This window comes from Scomber japonicus, chromosome 9 (assembly GCF_027409825.1).
Source record: "Scomber japonicus isolate fScoJap1 chromosome 9, fScoJap1.pri, whole genome shotgun sequence".
Classification (NCBI taxonomy): Eukaryota; Metazoa; Chordata; class Actinopteri; order Scombriformes; family Scombridae; genus Scomber; species Scomber japonicus.
The window spans coordinates 27,031,278-27,043,565 of NC_070586.1; positions in this window are offsets into that span (position 1 = coordinate 27,031,278).

Here is a 12,288-nt window from a genome sequence, read left to right on the forward strand (position 1 = left end):
TCTCCCCAGTGCAATTCAACCATGAACTAGCCAGTCAAGATATTTGCAAACATACAGGTAAACAGGTCATACTGCAGTAAAAAGCGCCGTTGAGGTGTGTCTTTCTAATCTTAGTCTGACTGGCATCGAGGAGGTGAGCATGTCAAGGGACTTGCGTGCAGCACAAGAATTTAGGAACAAAGGAAGGCAGATGCCGCCTCCCCCCCCCCCCCGCTGGCCTCTTGTCCCTTTATCTCTCAAGGCCCCTTGGGATCATCGACAGAGCAATTACAGAAACTGCCATGAAGCTTTCCCAAAGTAATAACAGAATATGATTTTATTTCATGAAGTATAATCCAAAAAAAATAAAGCCATAATACTACAGCATGTTGTTCTTCTCAATGAGGGATCATTCAGTAGTAGATTACACAACCCAGTTCCCCTTCCTCGACATTTCCTTTTCTCAGCTTTATCTTCAATCAGCATGTTAAGCCTTATTACAATATGCTTTACATGGCGCCAGGGGCTGAGCTCTCTAACAAAGTCTTAAAGGTGCAGTCACACTATGCACCAGTGAATATATGCTTCACCCCTCATTCACTTTCATTGGAAATGACATAAGGGGTTAGGTCGTAAAAAGTTGCAAAACAATTTCGTTGCATTGAGCTCAGATAGAGTTCATGTGGTGACTTGAATTCTCACAGCCAGACAGATGGCCTTGTTGACTTCTGAGAAGCAAAGCTGTGTGGTTCTAATTGAAGCATTTTACATGATCCAGTTTTAGACAATAACACTACACTCAAATGATCAATGAGCAAATAAAGCATTACTAAGGGAGTGCAAAGCCGAACATCATATGCATTATTCCTCTTGCACTATCAGGTGCTGCACATCAACAGGACCACATAAAGTGTTTCGCCATTTTAGGTATGAATGTTAATACAGTCCATATCTAAAGACCGCCAGGTGTTTCGCCCACTTAACTATTCTCTTCTCTCTTGCTGCTGACACCAGTAGTGCCCTCCCTGGCACAGGGAGGCCCCAACAATCTGAAAGAAACAATGTTTTTGCAAAGATGATACTAGGTAATAGGGCATCCGCAGCTTAAACAAGTGGTAACTTGCTTAAGGTTACTAATGAGGGCTACTCAGTGTCCTGGCTGAACAAATTTAAAAGGTAAAGTTATTTGACCAACCTTTCAGTCAGGATTCACCAACTCATGCAGACTCAAGCTTCATCAATTTTATTTTTCCTTTTAACACTAAATCAAAAGTGCCTGAGACATGCAATAGTTAACATTTCTTAACAGAAATTGTATACAAATCCTATAACAGGCAAACTGGAAATAGTGAATTTTTGTCTTTATGGAGCACATGGAGAAAATACTGTAGGCTTAAAGAATCTTGACCTTTTTCATTGAATGAAAAAGTTCAGCATCGTGTGTTGGCTCTAAAGTACATCTGATTGCTGCACAAAATAGCCTTGGACCTGAGCATGGAACCATGTCAATAGGTTCTTAGCATTGCTGATAATAACAGGCTTTTTCAGTAAGCTAGTGTTGTTTGATGGGCTGTTGATAGGCAGAGAGTAAGAGCAATTAGAGCTGAAAAGAAAATGCCTTACAAGGATATGTTACGGGCTTGGAATTAAAAATGTGAACACAAACAAAACTGGGACAGTAGGTATGAGACAAACAAGAAATAAAACTAAACAAAATGGCAGTGTTCATTTATTTCTAAACCTGTGAGGGGTAGATTAAGTAGATGTTATGATCTTGTAATGCAAGGTCTCTTGACACTTATTTGCTGTTTAGGACAGAATAGATACTGAATAAATGCTGATGTCAGGAGAAAGGCACAGACACCCAGAGTTCAGTTAGTCCTTTATCATGGCCAGCACAGAAATGTAAAAGTGAGCTGATTTGCACTTCGACAGTTCAGGGTCTGTTTTCACGAAACGTCAGAAAACGTCAGCAAACAATTACAATTCAGTTACATTTCATTACATTTTTAATTTGGCAATTTGATTTAATACTTTTACTGATTTAATGTGTTTTTTTAAAATATACCAGCATTTATTTAATTTCTAATTTAATTTCTAATGGATTTGTTTAAAATCATTTTAAATTAAATTACTTTCCATTTTTTATTTAAATGTAATCAAATGTATAAATTATTTTTTAATAATTTTGTTTATTTTCTTCATCTTCCAAAAACTCCCCTGTTTGTCCATAAGAGGAAATGGTTTGCTAGGAAATTTTAGGTGGGCTCCTTATGCTAAGATAAGACAGCCCCTGATAATTAGCAAATACATAGTGTGAGATAAGACACTGTGCTTACATGTGCCACTCCTCACAGAGCCGACAATATGTTTGACAGTTTGGACACGCTACACATGTAAAATTTCACACTGTTGCTGAGAAATCTGTGACAGCAGATAGACCAAACAGAGGAATTAAATTGCACATGGAGAGGAAGAGAGAGAAAGACAAGCTGTTAATCAAAATAAAATAATAAAAGGATTTAGTACTGTAGGTCTCTGTGCTCTTAAAATGTGTTGACATCATGTGTGACATCACAATGATTTACATAAACATGAATCAGGGGAGAGATACGGTACCTATGAAAGTGGGGCACATTTTATATATAAATTCAAGAGAATTAAGAGAAAATCTATTAGCTAGCTATGTGGTTACTATAATGATGGTGGTGTGTTGGCACTGAGGATGAAGTGCATACAAACAAACTATTCAGATTATATGAAAGTCATTTAGAAAAACAAAGGAGATCTGGGTGAACAATGTGGCAATTACAGATGACTTATTAGGAACACATTGTGTGCCATAGCCTGTGCTCTAACCCTCTATTACCCATCTACCCCCTGCATCTCTGAGACCCACAGTGGCTTGTAATTGACTGAGAGTTATGTTTCCACAACAGAGACCACATTAGGCAGGTTGCCAAGTAGCTACAGTAAATATTTACAGTGCATCGTCAAACTATAGTAAGATTCATCAATACTGTGCGTGTCACGACACTGGCTAACCAAAATTTCCGAACGGTGCATGTGGAGGCGCCTCATTGGCATTCTGTACTGTACCATTAGTTTGAAATATTATAGGGGCTTTGTTGTTCCTTTACAGGTAATATTTGTGTTTTCATAATGGAAACTGGTGATAATAAAGTGAGTATTATTCTCTAATGTTGGTGAAGCCTGATAACTTACATTTTCTGCCCAGTTTTCCACTTTGAGTGAAAAAAAAGCCATTGGCAAAGATTTATCAATGTGACAGCTGTATTTTCAAAACAAACAACATGGCGCAGTGCTGCATGGATGCCAAGTCCACTTGTATGGTTTGTTATGTTTTATTGTTATCTTGATATTAAATACATTTTCTTCTTATGTCAACATAGCTGATCATATTGTCAGTGTGTAGAAAGACAAGGCTGGTATTGTGCTCCGGATGAGGTTGAACTTGTGTGTGTTACCACTGGATAAATGGCAAGTTGGCAGCAGTGTGTATGTGCTGCTCAGCTGAACTTGTCAAAATGTTCACACAGCCTTGTTTGTTATACCCTAATATACTGTCACCTGCAACTGCAGTCATCACTATGATGGGATGGCTGCAAACCATCACATCACATTGCATAGTGGGTTTGCTTCCTTTGAATTACCCACAAATGCATCACAGAAATCATGATTAATAACAGGCTGCTACAGGTGGAAGCTGTCAAATTTATTATGTCTGACTTTTGAACATGCAGTGAAGCCATTCAATATACAGTCTTAAAGCCAGACGTTGAAAAGTTGTTTTCTATCTGAAAGGGTAAAACTGCAGGAAAGTATATCAGTGCTGCCAGTTTAAAAATGGTTACAGGACAGCTGGGTGGAAACAAAACAAATGAAAGAATTAAAAAAGCAAAACTTTCACAGTCTGGTCAGTGTAACACAATGCAATAAGCCTGTAGTAAAAGCTATCTGTGCAAAGCTTGTAATGTTCATGTCGAACTTTATGGAAATGTTTGAGGCTGTAGTTTATGGGTGTACCATATAATTTACAAAATACTGTGAATGATTAAATAAAAACACATAACACACCTAAACATTTTGACTTGCACAGGTTTGTCCTCAGTTTCTTTCCAGCAGTCCCACATTTGAGGTTATCTGTTACCATCTTTTCGTGGCAGTTTCTTCCCAATTGCATAAGTGTCAAGGGATCAGTCTAAGGTTAGAGATGAAGAATGAATAGAACTCAGTGTAATGTCCCCACAGTTTCTAACAGAACAAGGACAAGTGTGTGTGTGTGTTAGTGTGAGTGAGTGTGGCTTGATATGTTGCTTGTTGTGTTTGTTTCACTAGGTGAATCTCCACTTATCGACTGTGAAGGAGAACATCCTTGGTCGCGAGTCATGTGATCTGTGGCCTCACCAGGTACGCTGCGGCTGCATGAAAAACACCATTTTACATGACCTTTCCTCCTGACCCTTAAAATACAATAAACGACTTGGTCTATAATGAGTCCACTTAATGTGGGTGGTGGGCAGAAAGGCAAGATACAATGACCTACCTTGAAACACTGTGGCTATAAAGTACTGTGCACGCAAATACACATGACAAGTCGGTGGAAACATTTGGTTATTGCAGAATGACCGCTGAGGATGCAGGCTGCTCAAAAGAGGTTCTGTGAGTCCAAATAAGGACTGTTTTATGTCCCTGTTGCAGAAAAAAAATATCTTAAGGCTGATTGACGGGCTTCTTGTGTCTTAATTATTATTTGGTGGAATTCATGCAGCCAGAGAAAATGGGTGGTACACCTTGTTTATGAAGCAAGGCCCAAAGTGCTCACTCACTCACACTGGGCTGGGCTTTGACATTAGTCTGGAAAATTGGTGTATGTCTCTCCCTCTTTCACTGTGACTGTGCATACTGTGTACTGAAGCATGTCAGTAGTTCAGGTAATGTCTGCACAGCGCCTATTTTTCACTAATGTTTAGAACATTAGAGCAGGACAGCGAGAGTTTGCTGCGCTAAAATGACTGCTGTGCAGAGATACAAGAGCACTTTCTTCAATTTAAACTCCTTTGACTATACATGTGCTCCCACCATCGAAAGTCTTTTTTGGCTGTGTGTTTTCATGTGGGTTCATTTTTAAAATGTATTTTTAGTTGTTGATATTGTCTGTGTGTCATTCATAACGGCTCGGTACATTTTACCTTTTAAACTGTGCTATATAAATAAACTGACTTGACTTGACTTGACTTGACTATAAATAAACAGAAAAAGAGCAGCCCAACAGGTTTACATTTTCGGTGCCACAACATGAAATCTCTTGTATCTAAGGTTTGCGATTAATCAGTTGATAAGAATGAACAGCAAAGAAGGAGATACCTACAACGACCCATATCTTGCCATCTTGAACATGATGTTCCTAATGTAAAATCTGTTCAAACCTGTCTTGGTTTCACAAACAATTGCTCTGAACTGGTTTTATCATTCAACAGCTAATAGCGTACCAAGCTACAAAGCTAGCAGTGGTGTCTTGGCGTTTAACAGACCATATTTCATGGTCAGGCAACTGTGGTGCTTCATTTGAGTATTTTTCAGTATTTTCTTATGATGCTTGCATTCTTTACTGCTACTGTGTTACCAAAATTGTTCTTTTCTCTGTTGTTAACCATTTTTGTTGGTCAAACAATGCACATTTTTGAATATGGGAGAAATTACAGGATTATAGCACACAGATACAGTGGTGGCGCAGTTCCTCTTAGTTTCCACCAGCAGACTTGAGCTCTTTCTATTTTCAGTCCTCTTCATGTCTTTTTCCTCACATTGCAAAGACATGCAGGTTAGCAGATAGAAACTTAAATTGATGATGAGTGTGAATGGCTATGCGTATATGTGTGCTCCATGATATTTCCTCTTGTCGAATGTGTGCTTGTGTGTGCTCTCGAACACCCCCCCCCCCCCCCCCCCAGAGAGTAGAGAGTATTTTATCTATTGAACAATGAAATAAATACATCATGTAAAAACTACTGAAGCAAGTATGCAAGAAATATACCCAGTGTAAATGGTAAGCTAATGTGTACTATATTTAAGTCAAATTGTGTGCAAATGGAAAATGAACTTCATCTGAATATCAAACGATTAAAACATGTTTCATTGCCCTGTTTAAAGCAGTCTGACCTGCAGTTAGGAAGACTGAACTACTAACCATGTGATTACTAGACAACCTGACTTTTAGCCTCCAAACAAATCATAATTAGTCTTTGTCTTCTTGTTCTCTGTTTGCTCTCCCACATTATCTTTGTGCTATGCCTGTGCCCCTATTTTACCTTTCAATGCTCAATTAACTGTCTTGCATACTGTCATCACTCCAGTTGTTGAGATTGCCGATAATCTTTATCTGGCATGTTCAACTGACAGAGCATTTCACTTACTGGTGGATCTCACCTGGACTGCCATCAATAATTCAGTGGAATCACAAGTGGTAATGAGTATTTATAGTGATTAATTACAACTTAACTCCCGATGACTGCGGAGGGCCAACATGGTGCTGACACTGAGACCAGATGAGAGCTGAACCAGAGCCCTTCTCTCTCCTTTGTCTGTGTGTCTCTGTTTCTGGCGCCAGCACTCTGCTCTCCGGCTTTCCTCACTCTGACACTGATCCAGAGGATGATCAGAAGCAAACTCATTCTTTTATGAAGATATAAAGCCAGTGTCAACCTCTGACTCTAATTTATTGTTTGCCTTTACGCAATAACAGCAGACCTTATGACTGCATGGATTTTTAACAGCATGTTGTAATGGTCATCACCAGTAGTCTCGCAGACTTACAACCTCCGAACCTCCTGCTTCTACTGGCCAAGGCTTTAGAAATCAGAGTTTGACATGAATATCACAAGCTGCAGCTGTCAGGTCACAGTTATGTTTTTTTCAGTGTTTACCCAATGGAAACGCCAGCATATTTATACTGTGTTGTGACAGTGCTTTGCTTTCAAAATAGCAGAACAAGATACTCCTGCAGACCATGTCCTCTTTAGTTCTTAAGGTAACTCTTGGTCATTAAAAGCTTGTCCTGTATGGGAGCTCCCAAAGAAAACACACACAAAGCTTCCTACGTGTTGAAGAATGGGCATTTAATTAACAGGTTGTTAAAGGAGAGACATTAAGGAGGAGGATTTCCTACTCGTTTTCATTGGATTTCCCTTAGTAGACTATAACTTGGGTGACAACTCCATGCGTAGGCATAAGGTCACAGCCTCCTCCAGATACTGTATGCACAAGTATATGGCAAACATCCGTAGAAGTATGTTGTAATACAAGCATCAAGATGTTTCACTGGTGTTCAACATAAGCAAACAGTTCACTGCTGACTGAACAGCTACTGCTGCTAAGTTATGAAAATAAACCACACATCATCGAGATCACTCCCCTGGGTGCCCCATGACCCTTAGCAGGACACGCGTTTTTTAAAAATGAATGGATGGACAGACTTAATGGGGCCTAGATCTGAATAATTATATATAAACTTTTCCAATCTTTAATTATAATCAACCAAGAAATTTACCAATTTTTAAAGGAGAGTAGTTAGACCACTGAGACATGTTTTAAGATAAAAAAATAATACTCTGCTTGGAATAATAATTTGTGTCTGATGTGACTTCAAAACAAAGAAACTGCCCAATTACCTCCTTAAAATCATTAAAAACAAATCTCCTTCTCCCTCAATGAAAAAATGAAAAATGAATCTTTTCGCACTTTTCGAACAGGTTTCTTACTTAGCCTCATTAACAGTTTCCAATTCATGATGGTTTTGTTTAATTTAAAATCCCCCTCCTGTCAAATAATGTATTTTGCTTCTTGTTCCTTCACTTGGATGTTTGAGTTTCACTGTGCAGAATGATGCTTTTGTAGAGTTTGATACCAATATTTTCACATTGCTGTTATTGTGTTGCTGCTGAAGGTTTCTCTAAACTCATCTTTATTCACCGTTGTTGTTTTTGGGGCAGCGTGGAAAAGAAGTGCACATCATATTCTCAGCCAGTAGCAGTGTATAAAGACATGATTGAGTGGCATCACAACTTGTTTTGAAGCCACTCATGCTCCAGTGTGCTACTGGGACATCCAGTTCTGTATACCCTGGCTAAGCTGACCATCAACCGCAACATCCCTGCCTTAAGTAAACCAGGGACCTTTGTGGCATGTCACCCCCCCCCCCCCCTCCCCCCTTCTCCTCTCATTTCCTGTCAGTGCTACTAATACATGACAATAACCCCAAAATTAAATATTTATAAAAAAATCACTATGAAACTTACATGAGTGCAGTGTGTAAACCTGAAACTTCCAGGACACATACTGAGGTTCATCATCTTATATCTCATAGTTGTATATTTGAGATTTTATTAATCAGAGAAGTTTTAACAAGGTACTTTAACTTTTGTTGTGCAAAAGGATACGTTTAACGATGTGTAAGCAGTATACTGCCTAAAAATGAGTCCAAACACAGAACAACTAAAGCTAATGATTACAGCATAGTCAGTTTTCTCTTAATTGGTTTTCCTTTTAAATGCAATCACAATGGCAAATATAAATATAAAGGAAGCAGGAGGCATAGCAATGTGCAAAATACACCTCAAATCAGTTTAGGAAATTCATTTTATTTGCATTAATTATAAGAACATGAGCTTGAGATGGGAAACATCTGTATGCATTCAATGTGTTTTTCAGAATAAAATACTCAGGATGGCTCTGAAAATAGACTGACAATGGTCTATGATGTTCCTCCTGAGAGTGTATGGAGGGACAGAGACCATCGGATCGGTGCTTTAAGCCCTCAGTATTCCCTGTATACAGCCCTTAGTCCAGAAACCCCAGCATGTGGTTCCATTTACAGCATAATGTGTGCGATTTACCCACGACATGATAGCTGCGGAAGACTGAACAGCTTGGCCCCTTAACCACCCTCCTCTCACCTCTACACATCCTATATCCTCTGGCAGAGGAACTGCTTTTGGGCTTTAACCCCCACAGGATGCATACATGAGGATGAAATGTTCTCTTGTTGAATATAATTTCCATGATTCCTTTTCTTCAGATTCGTGACGTGTATGTGTTTGTTCCAACACATGTAACGCACATTATTATATTTTTATAAATAAAGCCATGATTAGCGCTCCAGGGTCTGAAGTTTTGTTTTATATTTTCGGCCACTCCTACCTCCTACTTCCAGTCTTGATTAGCTTCTCCAGCTAATGGAGAGCTTCCTGTGCAAAAGAGAAAAAAGAAAATCCACCAAACAAACTCACAGGAGGCATTCGTAAACATCTGATGTGCAGAAGAGTCACTACAAGGTGTGGTGTGAAAAGAATCCCTCACCAAAATTTGATTTAATCTGGAGTCCTTAAACATGTAGGATCATGAACATGAAGCAGATTGTATAGTCCGATTAAAAGCCCTTTTTAAATGGAATAGCTTGACCTCCTTTGTATTGTGTTTAAACTTATACTGCCGGCTCCTGTTCTATTTGTGTTTGACAGAATGAAGACATTAAACCTTTCTCTAGTTGGTGCTTCAGCAGATCCAAACAATATCTTGAGGAGCCACTCCATTAAAAATCTACTGTTAAACAAATGGCCTATGATCAGTACTTGTGAATATGAGCAACCTCTGTCGGCAAGATTTACTCCCTCTGGCTTTCTGTGTTGGCAGTGAGTGGGAGAATGACTGTGTGGACTTTTCCAAGCATGGGAGTGCTGGCACTGACCAGATGGATTGTGTTATAAATTGAAATGTAAGCTTGTAAAATCCAGATGGCTGCCAAGGATCAGGCCATTGCTATATGATGTTAGCCTTAACAGAGAAATACCAGAAGTTCTTTGGATATAAGCTAATTAGAAGTTATCATCTTTGAGGTTTCCATGGAGAGGACGGAAATATTCCCAGGGTAGATGTGCGGAATGAGCGAGTAATAAACAGGTTTTCTAAAGTCTTATGACTGCTCTGATGATTTACAGACTGCCATCATGAACTGAACAGAATCCTGGATCCATTTGCACACTGTAAATCAGATTTTCTTTCTAGGTAAGAATGCAGATGTTGTCAAATATGTCACCAGAGTTACAACCCATTTCACACAATGCAGGGAACAAGTACAAGTACCGCATACATTTCAGTAACATGCTGTTAGTTGCAGCTGGGGTCAAGTGCACTGCAGGGCCATGTCAATTTTTAAGATTTGCACATCATTAAAGGTGACATGCTTTTTGTGATTTTCTGTTATTTATGTGCCCTTATAATGTTGAATATGTATGTTAAACATGGACAAAGGGTCAAAACCATGTGTTGTATTTACAAAAGCTCCCTTTAAGTCAAAAGCAAGAGCTTCAAACTGCTCGTAATGCTTCATTCGGGCCATTTATTTCTACCTTGCCAACAAGCTGATGTGAAGTTGTTGCACATACCCATAAATGGCCATCCGTTCAATAGTTCTGGTTGCTAAGGTTGTTGCTAAGATTTTTCCATGTCTTGTTTGCATCGGCCAAACATGATCAAATATGTACAGATGTATATGAGAAGTTTTACATTTTGAGTAAAGAATGAGAAAAAGAAGTGAAGTCCTACTACAAAAGTTAGTTTTATGGTTTGTTTACGTTGCTTCATGAAGCTAACCAATTTGAACATGGTGGGGTCCTTGGCGGGTGGGGGGGGGGGGCCTTAAAACAGCCCATTTCAGACAGAAACTAGATAAATAAGGAGGGTTTTTAAAAACTGTAAGTCATGCAAAGATATTCCAGTAGAGCCTCAGAATAAAAATATAGACCTGGAAATGTGTTTATAATTTACCCCATTTATTTTGCTGATGTTTTGAAGACGTCTTATATTTGGCCTTTCTGGGCAAAAAAATACATCATAGATTACAGATTATTATTCATTAGCATTCATTTGTCAGTCGTGCACAATAAATGCAAAAAGTTATTCTTGCAAATGATATATTATGCAATATAAATCACTGTATGCACAGTGCACTAACACTTACCAACAGGGCTCTTTCTCTTTGTGATAGGGTGAGAAACCTGTCACGGTTGATTCTACTATCAACAACTCAGTTTTGTGCCAGCTGCTGTGCTTGACTAGACTAGGACCAGGTCCAGATCCACCAATGGCATCTTCTCACGCAAAGACAAATGAGCAGCTGTCAAGCTGTCAGCTCCACACTGGTGACCCTCATGTACAGAAATGCTGTTAGATGGGGCCTCTTGGTCATCCTTCTGGAAAAAAAAAACTGGGAGTGTAAAAAAAAATGGAGGGGAGACATTGTGTATGAGAACTACAAAGCATTTTTGTAATTTGATTAAATATCTATTAGATTCTCCCCAAAGAAAACTTTTGTTTACTGAAATGAAACATGAACCTTTGTGTGGTCTGTGAAAATTTTGAAAACCCAAATATCATGTTATATTTAGTTTGACATTTTGAGAAATACAAGAGTATTTTTTTCCCAAGAATTAGATAAGCAGTGGCCCATAACCTCCCGTAAAACCACAAAGTGTCATTTTCACAGTCAGTTTTGTACTGATCAAACAAACAAGATATAAAGTGTTAATTAGGGAGCTTTACTGGTGCTGGCAAGCATTTTTTTCTCGGTCTCTGCATGAGTGAGCATATTTAAGTCCAAGCTGCTTTGGAAAACCCATAAATAATTTTTAATGCTACATACACATTTGTCTCTTATGCAGTTGGCATTTTACTGAGCAATGAGTGTCTACTAATTTCATGATACAGGTTTATATTCCTCTGAAAGCAACTGGTGTGTGTAAATAACAATGTCCTGTTCGAATTTGGGAAAAAGCATTGAACCATATTAAGATGGTAAGCGTGATAAAATGTGAATAGACAGAGAAATCAACATGAAAAGTGTAAAAATAAAAGCTTATGAGAGTGTTCTCGTGTGTATCCTGTCATTAAGTGATAGTATGCAGTAGTAGAGCTGACCAAAGAAGGAACTGCTTGGTGACAAGACAGCTTAGCCCTGCAGTTAGCTGGATATCTGTAGTGAATCGCATGGAAGGCATTTGCCTGATTGTTCTTCTTCAGTGCACCGGCTTGAGTAACAGTGAGATAAGGATCTATTATTTTCTTTCACTGCTTTGAGTCAAAGGGAGGGCACTGATTTCCTGTTCTCTGCAGTCAGGGATGCCTCGTGCTTTGTGGTCAGCAAAGTTGACCACAAACTATAAATGTTCAGAGACCTTTAGAGTTGTGTATTAAACTGTAGATAATGTGCTATAATCACAAACAGCTAAACCT